The 22,678-nt window shown below is 38.3% G+C and overlaps 1 protein-coding gene across 5 annotated transcripts in view; it reads left to right on the top strand.

Annotated features, from left to right (window-relative positions):
* BLTP3A (bridge-like lipid transfer protein family member 3A) overlaps positions 1 to 22,678 on the top strand; it is a 91,157-nt gene that overhangs the window by 6,815 nt on the left and 61,664 nt on the right. For 3 of the 5 annotated variants that reach the window (XM_072422954.1, XM_072422961.1, XM_072422944.1), the window contains exon 2: positions 463 to 533. The exons of the other annotated variants lie outside the window; for them this stretch is intronic. The gene's annotated coding sequence lies outside the window, so the exon portion shown is untranslated. The remainder of the gene's footprint in view (positions 1 to 462; positions 534 to 22,678) is intronic. 5 annotated transcript variants of the gene reach the window in all.

Below are 22,678 nucleotides of genomic sequence, written 5' to 3'. Positions count from 1 at the left end.
TTAAGGACCTAAGTTCCAATTTGCAGGTGCCAATTGTTGGCACAAACTGATGAGAAATCTTGCAGTTTTAAAATGACACTAGTTTCATGACTTAAACTACCATCAAAACCAGAATTGTTGGTCAGACAAGTAAACCATTTAGAAATGTATTCTAATTATATTTAGAAAGCCATGAAATTGAGAAGCTTTACAAATTTTACAGGCCTCGTATGACTTTCCAGAGCAAGAACAGAGAACAGTCTGTTTACCACAGGTATTCACAGTTAAAATATCTGTGTCACTTAGTCAAGTAAGGCTACCTACACACGTCAGATGATTCTTGTCCGACCCGAGCCACAGGGCATTTTAAAAATACATTAACATTAAGGGATCTTCTTAAAAATGTTTTTATACGATTTACATTGCTTTCACTTAAAACGAAACTAAACCTCGCATTATTCGCTTGTCTCTGTTCTCTGGCAGGGTGTCACCATCTTCTTCTTTCTTCACTTCCTCATGTGATCTTCGCCCACCTTGATTGACCAGGATGACAGGTATACACAGTCAGGAATCTTGGGTTTCCTGGCAAGCAATGCTGAAGCTGCGCCTGTGCAGCTCAGTACTTTTTTTTTTTTTTTTTTTTTACAGAAACCAATAGCGATTCGGCAGGTAGGATAGAATATTGCAGAAGGGACATTGCCTGTCATTTTCTACAATATTCTCCTACCTGGTCATATCATCTTAAAAGTGGAACTTTACTTTGGCTTTTAAGATTCACATATCATTTTCTAATTGGCTTTTGGAGAAAAAGCAAAAGTTGTGTGGCATTGAAAACATGACTCACATAATCTTTCAATAAATGTGGCTCTCATTACATGGTAGTGCTAAGTGGCTTTGATGATGTGACATTTTCTAGCTTGCATTGCTTGTAAAAATGTAGTTTCTAGAAATCTGCAGTTTATTGTACAGTACTTGTATATAGGACATTTTGCATTCGACTCTTGACTCTTGAAAATTTGAAAGTTTAGGTATGCTTTAATGCATAAACTGATAAGGTGATAAAAATGCAGCTATTGTTACCCAGTAGGTAGTCACCTTACGGTATCTGTATGTCAGTTTAAGCTACGTACACACGTCAGATTTTTATCGCCCGATAATCGGCATCGGCCAATTATCGGGCGAAAATCTGCCGTGTGTACAGGCTGTGAAAGATTGTGAAAGATCCTTTCCAACGACAAAAATTGGAAGTGTGTACGCAGCTTTACCTTTAGGTGTATCTAAAAGTAAACTTATGTATCATGAAAAGGTAAAGTATAAAAAAGGCTTGTTTTGTGTACCTTCATAAAAATAGGGAGTATTTTTTTCCCAGTTGTTTCCCCTTTAGAAGATTTACCTGAAGGTTTTTATGTATATAGCAGCTGCTAGCTGATATAGTTTGTGTGTGTGTATGCACACCCAAACACATTGGTTTTTTTTTTTTTTTTTAAATGGTACAGGTACTCAGGGCCTCGGAGGTGCCAGATCTGGCCCTTTTCTGATTGCCTCTTTGCTTTCACTGCTCCTTGCCTTGTGGAGGATGGGGAGTGCATCTCCTATGTTTTGCTATGAAATCGTGCTACCAGGAGAGGGAGCTTCCTATGCATGCTCAGTGTTAGCTCCCTGAGAATGGGTGTGTACTATAGAACTCAGCAATCAACCCACCTTGTACTGTGAGATAATACCAGCAGCAGCATGAGAGCTGTGTCTGTGTCTATGCAGCTGTCATTATCTCTATATTTAAACCTTCATATCTCCTACACTGAGTGTCATAAAAATGTGATATGTTCAGGGTACACAGGGGACCCAGAGAGCTGTTCCTAAACCATATTTCAGCTCCCTAAGCATAACAAGTTGCCAGATAGGAGATCACAAGCATAAATTCCTAATAACAAGCAGGAATATTTTTTTTTAAGGGGGGTTACTTTAAGACCTTGGTCCCCAAATTAGGTTTGCATGTTTGGGACCCCAGGGGCCACATGGCTTGTGAAAAAAGCCTCAAGACTGCTTTCAGACTGGCAGTGAGGTTGTGGTATGAGTACCCCTTCCCCATGCCAGAGAACCCTGCCTAGGGGGAGATGCTCAGTATCGCTCACTACTGCCTGGAGTCAAATCTACAAAGGCTGCGTTGCGTCTGACTGAGCGGCTGGTGGAGTGACTGTTACCTTCTGTGACCCTGAATTTTTCTGCAACAGAGGGATGTTGGAAACTGGAAGTGTGGGTACCAGTAGGAAATGCCTTTTGCCCCCCCCCCCCCCAATAAAATGTCATAATCATCATATGATGCTACCCTGTCACACATATCAATCCCCTTACTCTCTATGAACCACAATTTCTCTATAAGAAAAGGTAAATGTAACTGCAAATGGGGAACTCTTGTGACTTTCTCCCCCTAAAATTTCATCACTATTGCGCCATTACAAGAAATGAAAAACGATCAGTGTTCTCCCCAGAATTTTTTCTCAGCCGGGTGGGGGAAAACTGTAGCCAGGTGGTAAAAAAGTGGGCGAGGCTAAACACAGCAAATTTGGAGCTCCTAGTTATATATACCATAGGTATCCAGTGACCCATGCTATTGTATCAGTTTTCCACCTGCCCCCTATACTTCCAACTTTGTAATGCCTGGCTTGTTAGAATGTACAATTTTTTTGTACTATACCCCCACAGTCCAGTGCTGTGTATTTTAATCCAACTCCCTTGAGTTCCATGTTTTAATAGTGTAATACCTTGTAGTAGTGTAATATTGTGATCAATGTGGCTTAACAAATTAGGCTTAGTTCACATTGGCAGTAAAAAAATGCCCCTCCTAAATTACTACTTCTTGGCAACTGCTGGGCACCAGGGATTGGTAACCGGTGATAACTGCTGGGCACCTGGGATTAGTAACAAGCAGTAAGTGCTAGGCTTTTCAGGCCTAGCAGTTTTTCAAGCAGCAGTGGTTTCTGGCGGGAGGAAAATTAGAGGTAAATGCAGCAAATGCAACCTTACTGCCAGTGTGAATTCAGCCTACCTTCAGATGTCACCTCCTAGCGCTATACCTAGTTAACACAAAGAGCATCAGGCATGTAATCACAGATAGGGGCAGGACAGCCAGTGCCCTTCTCTCATCACTTCCAAAAACAAAAACTTCCTGTAAAATTTATCCACCCCGCAGTATGATCGCTGTGTATGTAAAGTCTGCTTGTCATATTCTACAGCCTAACAACTCATTGCCTTCAATCCTTTAGATCTCCTAAATTGTTGGTTGTAATTACCTAAAATTTTTAGGGTACACAGGGGACTCTAATAGCTACTAATAACCAACATTTCTTTTTTTAATTTCAGGAATTTCAAAATATGGGGCTCATAAGTTTAAAAATTTGTGGAAATTGGAAGATTTGGGTTGCTGTTTTGTAAGAAAGTTGCACTTAGGAGCCCAAAATTGAAAATACAAATTAAGGCCCCCCGGACCACTTACATAGCAAGAAGCATTGGGTGGCCCCCTAAATATTTTACCTACCTTTCACTAAACTATAATTGTAATACTTTGCTGCCCTTTCTGCTTCTGTTCTTTGAATCCCAATTTATTTTGAATGGGGAGATGCAGGAAACTGAAAATGTGGTGCAAGTGGGGAACAGATGTATAAACCCCTAAAATGTCATTAGCATGGCATCATTAGAACATAAAAGCTTCTGCCCATCAAATTGTCTGCTTCCCTACCTTGAACCCCAATTGCTCTAGAACAGAGAGGTCCAGGTAAACAGAATTAAAGGGGCAAGTGGGGGACATTTGTGGCTAACACCCCCCAAACTTTCCTCCCCATGGCATCAAAACACGCTGCCCTGGTATCCATGACTTACCCTACCAGTGCCTAAACCCCAATTTTCTTTTGATGGGCAGAGATTTTTATGTTCTAATGATGCCATTGTGATAAAACTTTAGGGGGTGATATCCACAGATGTTTCCTACACCTCCCCCTATTCCTGAGAAATTGTGTTTCCAGTGTTAGAAATGGGCAGTAATGTGTAACAGGGCAGTGCGTTTGCCATAGTAATTAAATTTTAGTGTGGGGCAGTTATCGAAAATTGTTCCTCCCCTCCCCGCACCTACATTTTTTTAGCTTTGTACACCCCACCATTCTAGGGAAATTGGGGTTCAAAGAAAAGAAGCAGACGGAGTAACATAGTATGACAGTTATAGATTTGTGAGAGATATAAATAAATTTAGGGGCCCTTGCCCAATGGTCCTTTCTATGTAAGTGGCCCTGGAGGGCCCACATTTGCATTTTTAATTTAGGACTGCAAGGCACACTTTCTTTTAATACTGCAACCCCAATATTGTATTTTTACAAGATTTTACAATTTTGATCCCCATATATTGAAATTTGTAAAAGCTGGGGTGCTGAAATTGTGAATGGTGCTAACTATAAGTGTTCCCTGTGCACCCTGAAAATTTCAAATCATTATGACATACAGCTTAGGGGATATGAAGGTTTATGCACAGAGGGCTGTAAGGCTGAGGAATGTGTCATGCTGCATTTATACACACACTGCTCTGATGACGTCTTTACACACACCCACTGGGCGCAGACATTGTTTGCACAATGTTACTTTTTTTTTTTTTTTTCAAAAGACTCAGCACAGCTATGAGAGGGGGTGGGAAGGCCTGTGTCCTGATCTCCTTATAGCTGTGCTGTGCTCTCCTCTCCGCCCCAATGAGCCCCAATTTCCCTAGAATGGTGGGGTGTACAAATATGAAAATGTATGTGGTGAGAGGGGACACCTTTTGCCTAACCCCCCCCCAACTAAAATTTCATTACTCTGGCACACGCACTGCGCTGTTACACATTACTGCCCACTTCTAACACTGGTATCCCAATTTAGGTAGGTAAAAAATTTAGGGGCCACACCCTAATGCTCCTTGCAATGTAAGGCCCCTGGGTGTCCTTAATTTGCATTATCAATTTTGGGCTGCTAGGTGCAACAGCAACCCAAATGTTCACTTTCCACAAGTTTTTAAACTTGTGATCCCTATATTTTGAAATTCTTGAAATTAAAAAAAGAAATTTCTCCCTGTGTACCCTAAAAATTTAAAGTAATTACAACCAACAATTTAGGAGATCTGAAAGATTGAACAAGGTGAGTTGTTAGGCTGCAGAATATGACAAGCAGAACACACACACACACACACTGCAGCCCCTGGGATATTTGTGTCACATATCCCAGGTGGCTGTGGGCTGCCCCTTTTGTGCATGCCCGACATTGGGAAAATATCATCAGGGCCTGTCCTATAAGTGTCATCTCACATATGCCCAATGAGATCACAACTTGATGGAATAGTGAGCATCAGAAAGAAGAGGGAAGCTGAGCACAAGAGTAAGACTCGATGGGTTAATTTTATGGACAGATCAAATGAGAATTTTTTTCACAAAAGTTTTGCATTATTCAGATAAAGTGCCAGGAGGCGACATCTGAAGTCAGGCTGAATACACATTGGCAGTAAGGTTGAATTTGCAGCGTTTACCCCTCATTTTCCTGTCCCCAGGAACTACTGCTGCTTGAAAAACTGCTAGGCCTGAAATAGCCTAGCACTTACCACCTGTTACCAATCCCAGGTGCCCAGCAGTTGCCAGGTAGTCATTCATGAGGGGTAAATGGTCCAGTTTTTTTACTGCTAATGTGAACTGAGCCTAACTTGTTACACCACATTGATGACAATATTCTACTACTACAAGTAATTAAAACATGAAACACAGGGAGTTGGATTAAAATACACAGCACTGGACAGCATAATATAAAAAAAGTGGAAAAATTGTACGTTCTAACAAGCCAGGCATTACAAAGTTGGAACAAAGTATATAGGGAACATAGAATACTGACCCAATATTAAGGTTTTACTGGATACCTGTGGCATAAATACCTGGGAGCACTAAATTTGCTGTGTCTAACTCTGCCCACTTTTTTTTACCACCCGGCTGAAAAAAATTTCTGGGAAGAACACTGCATACTACTGTAATATGTTCAAAAATGAGACTACATTTGAGAGAGGTAGTAAATGTGAGCTAAAGGAAATAGATAACCCAATAAACCAGAGAGAAGTATTATCCGAAAGTTAAATCCTAAAAGAAAGAAGAACTGAACAAGGAAAAGAGCTGGGAGATCAAATCAATTAGACCATTTCGAATGGGTTTAAAAATTCTGAGATGAGTTTAGGGGTAAATAACCTAATAATAAGTTACTGAAGTCCTCAAAGAAATGGCTTGAAAGATAACATATTGTCGAAGCCAGGAGGTGTTAAAGCGTTTAAAGTGTATATTTTTTTTTCCGCTTTCAATAAGGTCAAAATCGCCAAGAGTTTCGGCTTTAAGGGAGGATGAGTCCAAATAATGACTGCGTACTAGGGTGTCTTTGAGGGAAGCCACTTTCTTATTTGTATTATTGGGTTGGAGATTGAGAAATTTGCAATTTTTTGGTCACCGAGAAGTAAGTGCCAGTGTTTCTTTAGAATGTTTTAAATTTCCTGATGTTGGTTGTTGAAGGTGGTAATGACTTACTTTTGTGTCAGTTTCTTGGGTTTTTGTATTAGTAATCAATGATGTGGTATTTAATCCACCATTTTCATTGATCTGAATGTATGTGTCTAAGATTGGCACCTGATTGTCACTGGAAAACAGTGAGTTTTAAATTTACTGTTTTCCAATTTAAAGCCATTATGCTGTAATTACCGTATGCTGTAAAAAAGTTCCTGTTTTGATGCAGTCCAAATAATGGCGATGTGATCTATATATCTTTTCCAAGAATATATAGAAGACTGATACATATGTAAAGCAGGGTCTGAGATGAGTTTGTCTTTCCAATCACCCGGATACAGATTAGCGTACGATGGTGCACAATGCGTGCCCATCGCCACCCCCTGTACCTGGAGATAGTGTTACATATTGAACACAAAGATATTTCTATTCAAAATGTACTTCAAAATTGATATTATAGGCATGCGCGGAACAGGCGGATGTTTGAGTCCTGAGCCTGCTCCGCTGTACAGCGGGACAAGCAGGGCTGTAGCGGGCACATCAGGCGGAGGTTCTGGCTCAGGGAGGCTTCCTGAGTGAAGAGCAGTACAGAGGGAAGCTTGCAGTAGGAGAACACAGATGCAGCATGTGATAACACAGGATGGCGGATTCCTTCCCTCACGTGTCAGGAAAGGAGCGAGTGCTCCAGTGAACCAGAGATGTATACAGGGAGCCTGCCGTCAACACCAGCATCAGTTACACAACAACAGTTTTCAGATTCAGAAAGCCTTTTGGAAAAATTTCAGTTAATGTTAGATACGGCATTGGAAAGTACTACTACCGTGTTTCCCCGAAAATAAGACCTACCCCGAAAGTAAGACCTAGCACTATTTTCTAAACCTGCCCTAATATAAGACCTACCCCGAAAAGGACCTACCCTGAAAATAAGACCTAGTGTGTTTTTAGGAGCCAAAAAAAATATAAGACAGTGTCTTATTTTCGGGGAAACACGGTAAGAAAATTACAGAGCATTTTACAAAGGGGCTAAGAGAGTTGGGCCAGCATACAGTACAACTTGAGGGGCGAGTAGATGATGTTACCACTGTCCTAAAGGGGCATGAAGAGGATATTAAGTATTTGAAACAGGAGGTACAGCTTTTACACCATAAAATGGAGGACTATGAGAATAGGGCCCGCCGCTCTAACCGATCTCAATACAACAATGACTTCCCTTTTGGTGAAATATGTCCTGAGATAGCGGTGGAAAAATTAGAATTGGATCGTGTACATCGCACATTAGTAAACTAAAAGTTGATGGTCCACCAAAGGATATCGTAGTAAAATTGCATTACTCTTATGTTAAAGATGCGATAATGAAGGCAGCCAGAAAGAAGGTACCCCTCACTTTTCAAGGTCATAATTACCAGCTTTTTTTATGGACTTTTATGGATATTGCATCGCAGAGAGATGAAACCATTTCTTCAGATCCTTTAGAACCAGCAGATCCCTTGTAGATGGGCCTTTCCCTTTTAATTTTTATTTACATATAGGGGCAAGTTACAAGCTATCTCTTTGCTGGAGGAGGCCAGAAATCAATTTCAGGAAATGGGACTTTATGCCTGTGATCGATATGAGAAATCAGGCCATGTGGAAAATCCTAATCCTCCAATATCACGAATATCTGAAGTACACCAGCAAAAGAGAACTAAGGAGCGTAAGGCCACAGATTCACTTAAACGCCTGAGATTCTCCCAGAGCAACATCTGAATATTTAATTTAGTTTTGTTTTCTTTTTTTTTTCTTTTCTTTTTTTCTCAGGAAATAACCAACATGGAAATAATGTTGGTCCTTAATGTATGAATGTCCCTTTTCAAATGGATATCATGTTCTGATAAATCTGGATACAAATCTATTAGCTTATTTGGGATACTAAGTATGTACTTAGGAGAATAATATTCTTTTAACTACTAGTTAAATACTTAGAGAATTGCTTGATGCTACTTAGTATTTATTATTGTGCCTTGGTCCTGGTTTAGAAGTCACTGCGCTCCTTCATAAGTCACCAGAGATATCCCCCGCCATTTAACTAGGGGATATGCCTGACTACACTTTGAGGGCAACAGAAAAATTCTGTCTTCTCTTGTTTATATCGCATTTTTATATTATCAGAAAGGGCAGATGCAGGCCTCCACTCCACTTAGTGTTTTGTTTGTCAGGTGTCTCCCCTGTCTTAGTCTGTATCTTTTCCCTCTTGTTTGCTGTGTAAGGCAGGCAGCATACAGTACAAATGTCTGTGACAGGAATGGGGTACATATAAATAAGTGCTTGGAAAATATAGAGAAATGGTAATTTCAATACTCTCTCTTAATGTATAAGGCCTTAATTTCCCAGTTAAAAGGTCACAAGACTTCTGTTACTTTCATACTCTTAAAGCAGATGTAATATCTCTACAAGAGACACACTTCTCTACTTCCTGCCCAAAATATTTTTATGCGGCCTATCCAACTGTTTTCAAAGCTAATGTAGCAGTAAAACGTAGAGGGGTGCTTATTGGCTTTAGGAAAACAGTGTCATTTCAATTAGACAGAAAGATGGTGGATGAAGATGGACGATACTTGATATTGGTTGGAACAATAAATGAGGCCAAAGTGACATTGGTGTTCTACTATGCTCCCAATGATAAATCATTTACCTTTTTTTGAACAGCTGATGATTTTGGTGCGCAAGGCTATTTGATGTGTGTTGATACCAACGTTCCACTAATACCAAGTATGGACAAGAAAAAAACATCTATAGATTCCGTTGTATTTGGGGATACTACATTATCAAATAAATTGCTGGATCTGGTTAGATCCGAAATGCTGTCAGATATGTAGAGGGAATTACATCCTAAAGAAATTGAATACACATATTTTTCTCATCCTCACTAGTTACCCATATAGACCATATTTTAATACATCAAAAAGCATTGCCTTTGGTTTTATCTTGTGATATTTTCGCAATCTCATGGTCGGACCATGACGCAGTTTGGGCTACGTTGTCTTCCCTTTTTCCTAAGCCTGATATGTTTAGATGGTCATTTAATGACTCTTTGCTCAGTAACCCTGAGGTGGACGAAAAATTACAAGGGATTTTGGTTGAGTACTTTTCTTTAAACCAACAACCTATGACATCACCTGTTATGCTATGGGCAGTGCATAAGACAGTGGTAAGGGGACAACTCAAACAGATAGCCTCACAGATTATTCTGGCAACAATCTTGGCAGCCCGATTGGAAGATAGTTTAGGCGACTTAGTGTCGGCTGACCAAACAGGCTTTATACCCAGACGACAAGCGAGAGACATCACACGGAGGACATTGCATTTAATCCAACAAGCTTAACAAAATAGGACATCCGCTTTTTTGCTGAGTTTGGATATAAGCAAAGTGTTTGACTCAGTGTTATGGCCATATCCTATATCATTATTAAACAAGTGGGGCTTTGGAGAGAATTTTTGTAAATGGGTATCCTCACTGTATGATTCCCCTAAGGCATTTATACAATATATGAGCTATCGTTCAGAATGTTTTTCTATAGGCAGGGTCGCCCACTGTCGCCACTGCTTTTTGCATTGGCAGGAGAACCTTTGGCTATAGCTATTCGAAATCTTGTTGACATTCAGGGTATAGAGATGAATGGGTAACAACATAAACTCTGCCTTTTTAGGAACGATATTCTCCTTAGTCTGACGAATCCCATGGTAACCTTGCCCGATTCGATGAAAGTAATGGAAGGTTTTCAGGCCCTCTCGGGGCTTCCGTTAAATAGCTCAAAATGTAAGGCTCTTATTATTAATCTACCAATAGAAGCGGTAAAATTGCTTAAAGAATTCTTTCCTTTTCAATGGGAGTTAAAAAGACTTCGCTATCTGGGTATTCATATTCCCCATCATATGATCTTTTGTATAGCGTTAATATCCCCGATTTGGTGAAACACTTGATAGGTTTATTAGAAACATGGAAATGCTATCAAATCTCATGGTTGGGCCGTATAGCTTCCATAAAGATGTCCTGGTTACCAAAGTTGCTATATCCTATGAGAGTTCTTCCATTAGCTATGCCTAATTATGTGTTAAAAATGCTACAAAGTAAAATGTTAGAATATATTTGGCGGGCAAAAGGGTTTCCATTGAGAAAACAGTGGTGGCACCAATTTCGGTAAAAACATTACTCTGGATTCCAGAGGTACAACGTCGCCGCATTATCAGCCCAATACTGAGACATATATTAAAAATATGGGATTCTATTAAATATATGAGGGGGGGCCTTATGTCTGGTCATAGCCCAGTAAGCTCTATAATTGGGGAACCTGTTGTTTCCTCCTGGTCTGGAGGAACCGAGGTGTTTCTCTTGGTGAGTAGAAAAGGACTTTTATAGAATTTGTCATTTTACTAACATGGCAGGGATTCTTTCTTTTAGCGAGATTAGAGAAAAATATGAGGCCCCACCTGAGAAACTCTTTTTAGGTATCTTCAGATCAGGCATTTTATACAAACTAGGCAGAGATTAGCTGCTGGAACTTATAATATGACGTGGTTTGAGAGACTGTGTGTACAAAATGTAAAGGTAAACCAAGTTTTATCGGCTCTGTATAATACTTTAATTCAAACAAGTATGGCAATACCATCTAATATATCCAAATGAGAGGCAGACATTGCGCATTTACGGCAGAGGCACTTCTGTGTTTGATTCCATTGTCCTGTACTAATGTTCAATTTAAATTGATAACACACCTGTTCACTTCAGCCAAAATGGTTTTGGCCAAAGCATGGTGGTCTAAAACCCCCAATGTGCAACAAGTTAAAAATAAAATGTCCTGGTGAACGAAAAGAAGAGAGCGATATTGACTGCTTCGGTTCCTATATTTCAAAAAATATGGTCACCATGGATTGAGCTTTTTATGAATAACGGCTGGGATCGATCAATGTTGACCATATAGTTACATTATTGATTATGTAGGTTGTAATACATGTTCCCTTTTCATATTTGGGATTGTCAGCTGGCCTGCCCCCTGTCCCCACTCCTTCCTTGGTCTTTGTGTTTTAGTGGTTGTCGATGTTATATGTAATATGTTAAGATTATTTAAGTATATATGTCCTGTTTAACGGAGTTGCAAAAAAAAAGAACGTAAGTGAGAGTGTTACCAGCATAAGATAAAGTGGAAAAGGAAGGTGAACCTTTATTGTATTCCTAAGACTAAGGGAGTAATGAAAATTGAAACGATGGGGAATGAATAATTGTTAAAAGATGAAATATGGAAGGATCTTTCCTCTTTCCTCATATATCACTGAGCGATATTACAGTAATTACAATAATTTAAATATGATTTGGATGAGGATTCACAGGTCATAGGGTGTTTTTTTTTTTTTTTTTTTTTTAGTGGAATCACTAAACCGAAGAAATGTCTGTATAAATTAAATAAATAAATGTCGCAATGGAGGGAAAGGTATTAATACTTGTTTCTCCTCCTATTAATAAATTAATTACATGTTTGTTTTGGGTGAGATATTAGGTAAAGGGTTTTAGTAGATAATTTTGTCACTGGGGAATATATGAGGGGGGTGGGTTTGGGGAAGCAGTTGACAATACAAAGATGAACCAACTAGGAGCATACTGTGTAATGAGATAATGAAAGAACTGAAAAATATTAAAAATCAGGATAGACATATATAATTAAAGAAATTTGAAGATTGTGTTGTATAGAGATTATACTGTTTAGTTATGATCTGTTGGAATACGAACAATTTATGACACATTTTATGTTGGCTTGTTTATTTGTATGATTAAAATGAAATCTAATAAAGAAATTGAAATAAAATTGATATTATAAATTCATTAAACTGTAGATTGTTTGGATAAAATCTGTCAAGATAAGTGTGTATCACCTCTGATGGGGTATGCTGCAATATAAGGATTTAACGTGAATTGTAACCAGAATGGAATCAGCGGGTATGCATAATTCAGAAGTTTCAATGGCTCTATGGTGTCCCTCAAGTAAGATGCTAAAGTGGTTACAATAGGTCCTAAATATACATCTACTAGTTCTCTAGCATTTGATGTAGTTTGGATTCTCCAAACTTTTATGAATTTTGGGTAATGAGTGGAATGTTGGTATAGTTGGATATTTGTTGATAAGGTAATCTTTCATTTTGGAGTCTGACTCCAGTTTGAAAGGCTGAATTAATCATGCCATAATATTCATCATAGATATCATTCATCATAATCTTTAATTACAAGACCAGAGATGGGTTTATACCAATCAGTATTGTACAGAATCTTCAAGCAAAATTCCTCATAATGAGATTTGTCCATTATGACAAGACTTCCCGCTTTATCAGAGGGTTTAATAACAATGTCTTCATTTGTTTTGAGTTGATGGAGGGGCTTTGCGAAGATTGGGTTCCATGTTGTCAGTGAGCTTAGAAAGATAAATTTGTAAGTTGTTAATGTCTTGGGTAACCAAGATGGAAACTAGTTCCTCCTGAGGATTCATAAACTCAGTTTCCTCAAAATTAATTTTTTGGAAGTTGTTGGAATATTTTTAGGGTTTTAAAGTCCTGTATATTGAATTGACCAAATTCATGAGGGATGGTGAATTCATTGGTGGAAGTGGTTTTGTCATACATGAACTTTAAGGCAAGTCTTCTGGGGAAAAGATTGATGTCTTTGGCCAGTTCGAATTTATCAATGTTAGAGGATAGGCAGAACAATAAGCCATGCTTAAAAAGTTAATTTTCATCAGTTGTTAAATTATAGGAGGAAAGATTAATAATTTCGAGGTCTCGTCTTAAATGGACATCTTCCTGAGATAATGTCCACCAGACCCACTTTCCGCGATGGGGAGCATATTGGAGGGGGGTGAAGGTCTAAAAAAGCCTTAGTGGTCTTTGGGATTGCACCCTGATGAGGTGTGGGAGTTGAGGGGCTTGGTAGGGGAAACAGAGAAGGAGAGAGTGGGAGACAAGGGGGGATGTTAGGGACAGTTACATGTAGTGGGCGTGAGCTACTCATGTTTTGGGAAGATAGGTGTAATTCGGAAATGTGAGAGGAAATGTTAGTAACATAGGGAAGGGGCGATGGGGTGGTGATGGAGGGTCTACGTTTCGAGTTCCCTGAATTATTGGGGCTGGAGTCACTGACTACCCTGTTTTTACCCTGATGTGTGTTAGGTAAAGGGTATTATTTGGTGAATGGGGAATGAGTGTTGTTGAAGGGATTTGAGTGGATAACTGGCTGAATTCGCTAGTGAGTGAATAATCTAGGCCACTGTGAGTGGTAGAACGTGGTTTAGGGATGGAATGGGTAGGTGGAGAAAAGGTGGGTGGCTGTGAACCACCAGGGCTACCTGTGCTACCCGGTTGTGATTTGGGTGGGGGAGGAGGATTAGGGTTAGATGTAGTTGAGGCCTATTTAAATGCCTTCTTTTTTGTGAAGGCCCACTTATCCTTCTGAAATTTTATTTCAATTTCCCACTCATTTTTAACCTGCCGTGTGACTCGGGGTAAAAAGAAAGATGCTGAGAGCGGTAACTCCGAGTCACACTCGGGGTAGCTAAACCAATGTAAAACAATGATAAATACAGCCTTACCTGATCCGCTGGCATCCTCCGCGATCCCTGTCTTCTTGCTTCCTCCGGTCAGCGTTCTCTGCATCTGATGAGTCACCAGGGAGTTCCCGGTGCCGTTGGTGCATGCGGACGTTCAGTTCGGGGCGTGGCGGGAATTTCAAATCTATTTGTATTGCATTCAATACAAAATACCTGTATTGAATGCAATACAGTGGATTTATTTGTGTAAAACCAGTACATTGTCTTACATGAAAATTTATGTACAGTATGAGTATAATATATATATTTTTTAATTTTTAATAATTTATTTAGGATTTATTTGAGACCTTTGGTGATTGGGGGGGGGCATCCAATTCCTTCTGCTCAGTAACTATCATTATTTTTTCTCCTTTCATAGTTTTGGAATAACCAACTATTGTTCAGTCTTACCCCTTGAAGAACTCATAGATCTACCGAATTGTTCAATACATCCTTTTATGCTTAATATAACCCTGATTAGTGTAGGTTCTTCACATACTTTGACCCTGATTATCATTTTCCAAGTTTTCACTGCAATATATGTATCCAATAATCCTCCGTGACCCACTTCTTTTTTTTCCAATAATATATTGAATATATAAATATATGTCCTTATGAATCATAATCTTTGGCAGATATTTTGATGTAGCCTGTTTTTCCTAACTACTTTCCGAACAACTCAGTAACTCAGTCCAATCAATTAGCTTGAATCCCTGGAGTTTGTCTAAGTGGGTACTAACACCTTGTGTTTATAGCAACTAATTATTTATTTTTTAAAATATAATTTTTATTAATTTTTTTATATATAGAAAACACAATACAACAAAACATATAACACATACAATATGTTTCAATTTCTAGATTCTGAGGTTAACATTACCATTTACATTTTTCTTTTTCTCTAATAAAAAAAAAAAAATATTACATCAAGTTTTAGGTTTCTTTTTAGATATGTTATTATTATTCCAACTAGAGTCATTTCAAATGGAAACCCTAAACCATTGCCCAAATACTTTTAGTATACTGTACTTTCTCTATCAAAAACTGTTTTCAGCATTGTGAATACCCCTTGCAAGGTGGGTGCTCCTGGGAGAATCTATTCAGTAAGAATAACCCTCCTGGCAGCCAATAAACATATAGTGATCACCCCCTTATATTTTATACTCTCAGTAGGTGAACATACCTGTTTTCAATACCCAAATACACCCAAAATAGGATTTATCACGATTGTGCTTTAATTTACAAATTTTCTTACTTCTTCCCAAAATGTTTGATCACTGTACAATTCCATAGATAATGCTTCAATGTAGCATATGTTTTTCTTTACAATTTTGGCATATAGATAGGTTTCTTCCCGACCCATCTTGTTCCTTTTTCCTAATAACTTTATATGCTCTATGCATTATTTTAAATTGAGCCTCTCTCCAATTTTCATTATTAATATATTTCAGTACTGTCAGGTAACCTTGTAGAATTTGATCTACTGGCTCTACGTTCAAGAAATCTTTTAGCCATTGTCTCACATTGGTTTGGGACAATAATTTATTCAAATTTCTTTGATAATTTTGATAAAAATGTGATATTGATAGAGGGGATAAAGTAAGTAAGTTTTCAAAAGCACTTCTCTGCATTGGATTTACATGGGACTATGGCCTTATCAATGTTCTATAATAAGATACCGCTTTTAAGTAATATAATGTATTGGTTGACCCAGCTGGCAAATTATATTTCTCTTTAAGAGCTTGAGGGGTCAACACCCGGTCCATTTCAGCAATTAACAAATCTTGACAATAGTATACCCCTTTTAGTTTCCATATTTAAAATACCCTACACGTGTCCAGATTTAAAATTTGGATCCCCACTGGACAAACCTGTGGGTAACCTCATTTTACGCCTAACTTCTCGCCACGTAAGTATTGTGCCTTTAATTAACAAATTATGTTTCAAATGGTCTGGCAATCTAGTTACTTTGCAATGTAGTAAAGCTTTCAAATCCCATGGTGACACTATATTAATTTCTAAATTGACATTGGAATGTCTGGATGTTTTCTTTAACCAGTCTACTACATGTCTGGAAAATTAACCTCACCCTCCTCTTTTGGTAACCTCAATTTGGATAACGATATTCTAGCTCTCTTACCTTGCCAAAGGAACCTACTAAATGCCCTATCCAGCATTTGAATATCTTCATGTCTTAATAGCAGAGGTATTGTTTGCGTAGGATAGAGCAATTTTGCAAAAGAGACCATTTTTATTAAATGGCATCTGCCAAACAATGATAGTGGTAACTTGTCCCACATTTCTAATTCTTCAAGAATTTTCTGTATTAGAGGAGGGTAGTTTAGATGGTATATAGAAGATGGACGTTTTCCAATTTTAATTACAAGACACGTTATATTTGACTTTGCTATTGCAAAGGGAGTATTTATATCTCAGATTATTTTGATATTATATGTTAATGGTAGTATTTCACTTTTTTCAATATTAATCTTCAGACCTGAGATTTTACTGAATATCTGGAACAATTCTTGGACATTACAGCTAAACCAATCACTGATATAGGTTAATAACACAATATCATCTGCAAGATATGCAGTTTTTATTTCTTGTGTCCCCATCTTTACTCTATGGAATATGCACCACTAAACCCATTTTTTTTTTGCAAGACTTTAAACAGCCATTGTATACTAACGTTATCAAATTCTTTTTCTGCATCGATCCCCAGGATTGCAATATCATTATCTGTCTGTATTTTGGCAGTTTCCAGAACCGCCAATACTTTCCAGATATTTGTCACTGCACCGCACAAATCCCACTTGCGAAGGTCATATCAACTGTGGTAAAATAGAGGCTAATCTGTCAGCCATGATTTTTGACAACATTTTTGCATCCACATTTATCGCTGAAATCTGCCTATATGATTCCATATACATAGAATTTCTATCCTTTTTTGGCAGCATTCTAATATAGGCTTCTTTACCCGTGTGGAAATAGTTGCCCGATATCCACATATTATTATAAAGCTCATACAGAATTGGGGACCAGCCATCCTTTTCATTTTATAGAATTCTGCTATATATCTATCTGGGGTGGGTGACTTCCCATTTGGTAAACCAGATATTATTGATCGTATTTCCAATAACGCATTCGGTGTATTTAACATTTCCCTCTGGGTTTCCGACAACCTAGGTAAATTTCATTCTTCTCTGGCAATTTATCATTTATAGGTGTTTTTTTGTACAACTGTTGGTAAAATGTGGCAAAGGAGGAATTTATCTCCTCTGGGTGGTAAGTCACTCTGCCCTCCATCGTATACAAAGCAGCTGTTAGTGTTGGTTGAAAAGGGGGGCAAATTAGGTTTGCCAGCATTTTACCCGATTTATTATCGAATCTATGGAATTTAACATCTACCATCTTTTGTTTAAACTGTTCATATCTTTCTCTCCAATTATCAACTCACTTTTCGCTTCATGCCATTCCTTGCGATTATGTACTGTGGGATTAAAAGTAAATTTTTTCTGAATTTTCTGTAAATTTTCTAAAGCTTTAAAATATTTATCATCTGCCAATATCCTCCGTCTTGCCATATATGCCATGTTCCTTCCTCCTATATATACCTTATTTGCTTCCCAATATAAGACTGGCTCAGATATATGTTCTGCATTGTTTATCTTAAAGTCATTCCACACTTGTATTTCTACCCAGAACTCCGGTTCCTTAGATAAATAGGAGGGAAATCCCCATAAATAAGCATCACCTTTAGGTGCCGTATCCAATACATCTATCAAAATTGGTGCATGGTCTGAAATGACCATTGTACCAATTTCCCGGAGTTCCATCAGTGAGTACAATTGGTGTGGAACAAATGAAATAATCTATTCGCGAATGAGAGGCATGTATATTGTTTTTCAATCGGGTATCTCTCCCTCCATACATCACGTAAGCTCATAGATTGTAATAATTCTCTTAAATACGTTGTTTCATTACTACCTGATAAAGTTTGTCTCTTATGCAGCTTATCTACCAAATTTTTTTGTGTTTTATCTTCCCTAAGATTTATGACCATATTAAAGTCACCTTCAAGCAATTTATATGGGTTTCGATCCTGTGATACCAATGAAAATATTGTTTGAAAAAACTGCATGGTTAGAGCATTAGGGGCATAAATATTATAGAAAGAGTATTTTTTATCTGCTGATTCCAATACCAGCCTTGCTGTTCTACCTTCTTGATCTGCAGAGCATGATACCCTTGTACATTTAAGCTGTTTATTTATGAGTATCAATACTCCTGCTTTCTGTCCAATAGCTGTTGACCCATACACCTCTCCCACCCATAATTTTCTCATTCTGTGAAAATCTATGGTGTCTGTGTGTCTCTTGTAACAATGCTACATCAACATGCAATTTTTTAGGTGTCTCAATATAGCCATTCTTTTATGTGGGTATCTCAAACCCTTAATGAGATTATTTTCATAAAATAGGTCTATCCCAATCCACATTCTATCCTCTGTATTATACTCTCATATTTCATATTGGCCTTTTTTTCATGTAACCAATTCAAAAAATGCATATAGTGTCCAAATAGAAACATCCATCTTTGATATATTTTGAAAACTTACCTGGGCAATGGTATGCAACCTCTAGAGAAACGCATATAACATAACCCAAATAATACAACTGACATAACACACAAACATATACATACTCTATCTAATGTACTTCCTTTTTTTCTCACATAAATATTCACCATTAAAATCATCATTATTTGCATATTAAAGGCTCTTACTCCTAAAAAGCCCTTTATCGACTCTGTAAACATATTAGAACACTCGCTATAACATTTATAAAAAAGACTGGCAGCAAAAATTCCCTCAGTTTACAGAATGTAATATCACAAAGCTAATATGCCATCTATCTTCATTTACTTATATTAATTTAAATATCTATAGATTCATTGTAATATTCAATTATCCAATGTATTCCTTTTCCATTCAATATAAATGTCCCAGCAGTATAGTGTGAAATTTGCACATTTTTCTTCTAACAAGACAATCCCTTCTATTTTGAAGATTTTTTTTCTGTGTTATGTCCTGTTTGTTTGTATTTCTATCCGTCGATTTCTGTTGTTTAGCCTCTGCTCCTATGGATTTTTTAGAGGTTTGCAAAAGAAGTGCATCTTCCTGCGACTCGGCTTCTGCTAGTTCCAAGTTTGGCTGCTTTAAGGTTTTATTATACTCAGTTGCCTCTTCAATTTGTGTAAAAGCATGATTCTGACCTTGTTGATCTTTAATATGCAAAGTGGCCGGATATGCTAATGTAAATGGGATCCAATGCTGATAAAGTTCCGAACAAATTGTAGTAAAGCTTTTACGTTTGCGTGATACTTCTGCTGGATAATCTGCAAAAATTAACGAGGAATGTCCATCCATAGTTAATGTTCGTTTGGCGCTATATGCCTGGATGATCTAGGTACGTTCTGTATAATCTAGATATTTGGCTATTATAGGTCTCGCCTTTTTGATTTCATTCTAAAAAGGGCCCAGACGATGTGCCCATTCTACTTTGCACACCTGTGGAATGCCTAATAACTGAGGGATAACATTTGGACAGATTTCTTGTAGTTGGCTTGGCATGACACTTTCTGGTAGACCTATGATTCTTAAATTATTCCGTCTAACTTTATTATCCATGTCATAAAGTTTAAACAACATATTAGCATGCTTTAATTCCATTGCTGCCAGTTTAGCATTCACTGCATTTAAATAATCATCTAGTGCTGATATGTGTGCTTCTGCTGAGGTAATTCGTATAGATTGAGCTTTTATATCTTGCCTCAAGGATTGTGTTCCTTTTCCAATAGCTCTATCTATTGTTTTCTGCAGTGTAGGGGTTAAAATGGCCACTATTGCATCTGCTATTTTAGAGCAGTCAGGCATGTTAATGGTAATATCCTCATCTATATTATTAGGGGATTGACTGCTTGTCAGCCTAGGCTCTTTCTCAGTCGGCATTTTCGCTGCACTCATCCTTTGGGCATCTTGCTTAACCGTGAGCCCCCGCTCTTTTGGACGTTGACTTCCCCAGATACTTGTCCTTCCATGTGTGCAGTATTGCCGGCAGTGTGTAGTGTTGTTCGGTAGCTTATGTGAGTGCTCCGCTGAGTTTTAAGCTGTATTTTGCCAGGGTATGCAGGAGCCTTTGTGTCCTGCTGTTTCACATGAGGTGCCCGGAACCAGAAGTCTAATTATTTTTAATTATTTTAATTAATTATTTTTTTAACATGTCTCTAGCCTTCCCTTTTTCTAATTAGGAAACCATTTTTGTACAGTTAAATTCATTTAATTTTAGTCAGTGTAATGCATGCCGGTGTGGACCCACTGTGCCGCTGACTGGGTATGCTCAGGAGGGGCGTAACTAAGCCGCTACCTGGTCTTCACTAGAGCCTCTGATGGTGAGGATAGGCTTGGGCTGCAAGGTGCTGCTCCAGAGCAATCCCCCGGTCAGTGGCAGCTGACCAGAGGGGTCAGGGCACTCAGTCCAAGCACCGAAGGGGCTTGCGTGGCTAGGAGGGTATGGTTCAGGAGAGGCGGCAATCAGACAAAGTCCATGAACAAGATCCGAGATCAAGGGCAGGCGGTAAACAGGCAAAAGTCCATAAACAAAATCCGAGGTCAGGGTTAGGCGGCAATCAGGCAAAGTCCAAGAGTTCAGTAAACAAGATCCGGTATACAGCAAAGCAGACAGAAGAAGCACCCTGCACTAGGAGTTAGACAAGCTAAAACCATGGGATTGCTCAGGCAGCTTCTTGTAGTAGGAAGCACCTTTAAATACTTGCAGAAAACCAGCCATAGGCTGGTGAAACAGAGGGCGTGTTTGTGTTGCCTCATAGGTAAAGAGAGACACACCCACGCCAGCTCAAACACCAGTGCAAGTCTCCAGCAGGAAGGAAACTCCGTCATGGAACACAGGTATTAGAGTTAGGCGACCTGCTGCCCGCAAAGTCAGTATGGCAGCAGAAGGGAAAAGAGAGGACCCGGCGCCCGTGCCTGCGATTAGGGGCAGCGGCGCCTGCATGGCCCGCAGGGCTAACAGTCAGTTAGCTCTTCAATAATTTCAGTATTGATTGGATAAACCTATATATTGTACTATGTGCAAATTGATGTCATCTTTCTAACTATATTATCTTATTATTTTCTGTAATCCCTGTGATTGTGTTTCAAAATCCCGTGATGAGGCCCCTTGTGGGCAAAATGCATTGGGAAAGAAACTTACCTTAACTTTTTTGCCAAACTCCCTCAATAACTGGGACCTACTATGCAAATACAACCTCTCAATTATATTTTTTTATACAACCAGTTTTTATATTTTCAGTATAAGCAAATATCGCTTTTGTGTGTGTGTTTTTAATGATTTAATACCATTAATAAAATTGTAATGTTTTAAAAATCACTTAACTGAGTGCCTTTAAAAGAGCCTTCTTTCTTCTTCTGTTCTTCTCTTCTATCTATCCTTGATTATTCGACATTGACATTATAAAAATAGTGAGAATAACCAAAAAAGGGGGGGGAGGCATTATTTCCCTTCTCCCCAAGCACACGTGTAACCAACTTAATGGTGTCAAATTTTTATCCTTGTGAAAAAAAAAAAAGAAAAATAATTTTTATCCCAGTGACACTGTATTTATAACCATAATATTTTTTTGTCAAATAAGGAGAGGGGAAACAATTCTCAATCTTTCTTCTTTTAATAGTATCTATATTTAACCAGATAATCCTTCTTTATCTTTGCTTTAACACCATGAAGATGGAATTCAATTGATCTGTTCATATTAAATTGTGCTATATACACCCTAAAATGACATTTGTGCTTATATAAAAAAAAAATACAGTACTATCTATCCCACAAGACCTCTATATGTATCCTGAGCAAAACTTTTATACTACAAATAACAATAACACCGAGACAAAGAAACAAAAGGAAATAGGGAGTGGTAAGCTAGCTCCATAGGCAATAAATAATACTGATGTTATGTCTATATAGTCAGCCATGACTGGTCCCACCCTATTGGCATGTAGTACTCAGTCCATGGTGACCACACTTTTTGAAACTTTGTTACTGATGCCGTCAACAAAGCCCTCATCTTCTCATTGACTAAAATCCAAGACATTTTGTTCTTGACTTGTTGTATGTTAGGGGTTTTAGACCACCATGCTTTAGCTAGGACCATTTTGGCCGCAGTAAACAAGTATGTTAATAGTTTAAATTGATTCATAGTACAGGCTGATGGTTTCCGGCATAAAAGTGCTTCAGCTGGTTGTTTAGGAAAAGAACAACCTACTAAAGTGTAAGCAATTTAGTATACTCTTGTCCAGAGCTTCCTGACTTTGGGACATTCCCACCAAATATGGAAGAAAGTTCCTGTAGTATTACATCCCCTAAAACAGTTACCCGTACAGTTCTGCTGAAATTTAGCAAGCCTGGATGGGACCATGTACCATCTCATCATTAATTTATAATTTGTTTCCATTACTGAGGCATTATTACTACA

The sequence above is a fragment of the Pyxicephalus adspersus genome, chromosome 1 (genome assembly GCF_032062135.1).
Source record: "Pyxicephalus adspersus chromosome 1, UCB_Pads_2.0, whole genome shotgun sequence".
NCBI classification, from domain to species: domain Eukaryota; kingdom Metazoa; phylum Chordata; class Amphibia; order Anura; family Pyxicephalidae; genus Pyxicephalus; species Pyxicephalus adspersus.
This window is presented reverse-complemented; position numbering and strand designations above follow the sequence as displayed.